A 1,299-nucleotide genomic window follows, 5' to 3' on the forward strand; every position below is an offset into this window, starting at 1 on the left:
ATAGAAGTTCAGTAGATTAGACAAAGGAGAATAAAGAGAAGGGAGAAGGGGCAGGAATAGAAAAGACAGTGGAATGAATATGACTTAGCTTTCCTATGTACACATATGAATACACCACTGTGAATTGCCACTTCATGTACAACCCCAAGACTGGGGTCCTAATTAGAATAAGATGTACACCATGTAAGTATAAATATGTCAAAAATACACTCTAGTATCTTGTATAACTAAAAATGAAAAAATGGACAAAAAATAAAATTAAAAGTCTTAGTCAAAGAAAGCTGTCTTTATCTATTTCAGGGAAATTGAATCTTCAGGCTTAACTGGCTCACATTTTTCTGTTTTTGTTGTTGTTGTTGTTGCTTTTGAACAATGCCTCCAGTTCAAGGTCAACATCATTTGAGAATCATTAATAAATACTGGAATAAATTCTCCAGTCCACACAGTTAGGTGTACTGCAGGTGGGTCTGGGAACTAAGTCTAATGAGTTTCCCCATGAAATTAAGCCAGCATAGCCACAAATATGATGGCTGGAGACAGTTCCTCCCAACTGTTTGACTATCTGCTCAACCTGATGTGTCAAGTTCTTCAGTTGTCCCCACATTGGCGGTTTTGCATTCTGGGTCTACAGTCTTCTTCACCTTCCACTTCATCCTTCTCAGCTTCTTGTTCCTAGTGGAGATCAGGATCAATGCCTCTGCTTCAAGCTTCAGATCCTCCTTGATGGTGATGAACGTGCGGCATGCTCCGATACCCAGATAGGATAAACTGCACCTTTGAGTGACACAGACATGGCTTGTATGCCATATTATCCTGAATATTGTCCATTCCATGGTCCTGTTTGTAAGTTTCTCCACCAAACTGGGCCTGACAGGCCCATTGCAGTGGTAGTCGGCTCAATAGTGTGAAATTCAACATCCAAATTTAAGAAATCTAAAACAAAGAGAGCATGATTCAAACAATTTTGTGGGGTTCTATCTCCCCCTTTGATTTTTGTAATGGTTATTTAAGGGACAAGTGAGATTGCTCTACAGTAACATGGCCTTGGGGATTATAATGAATACCTGTTCAGTGATCAATAAAACTGTCAAAAAGAAATAGATAAGTAAGACAACTAGCAGTGTTAATTTATAGAGGATGGCCCAGCACTCCAAAAGCAGCTAAATGGAAAAAAAATGATTGATGAGTAGTTTTCTTCTGTATGAGAAGTGGTCAAAATGAAATGAGAACAAGTGTCAATAATAACATGAACATAACACTGACTGCCAAATTGAGAGAGGTGGTTTGGCTGAAAACCAC

General features: G+C 38.7%; 1 pseudogene; it reads right to left on the reverse strand.

The window, feature by feature from the left end:
* Positions 1-588: 588 nt before the first annotated feature.
* The window catches only part of LOC107160784, a 10,155-nt pseudogene continuing 9,444 nt past the window's right edge, over positions 589-1,299 (reverse strand).

The sequence above is a fragment of the Marmota marmota genome, unplaced genomic scaffold (genome assembly GCF_001458135.2).
Source record: "Marmota marmota marmota unplaced genomic scaffold, marMar, whole genome shotgun sequence".
NCBI lineage: Eukaryota > Metazoa > Chordata > Mammalia > Rodentia > Sciuridae > Marmota > Marmota marmota.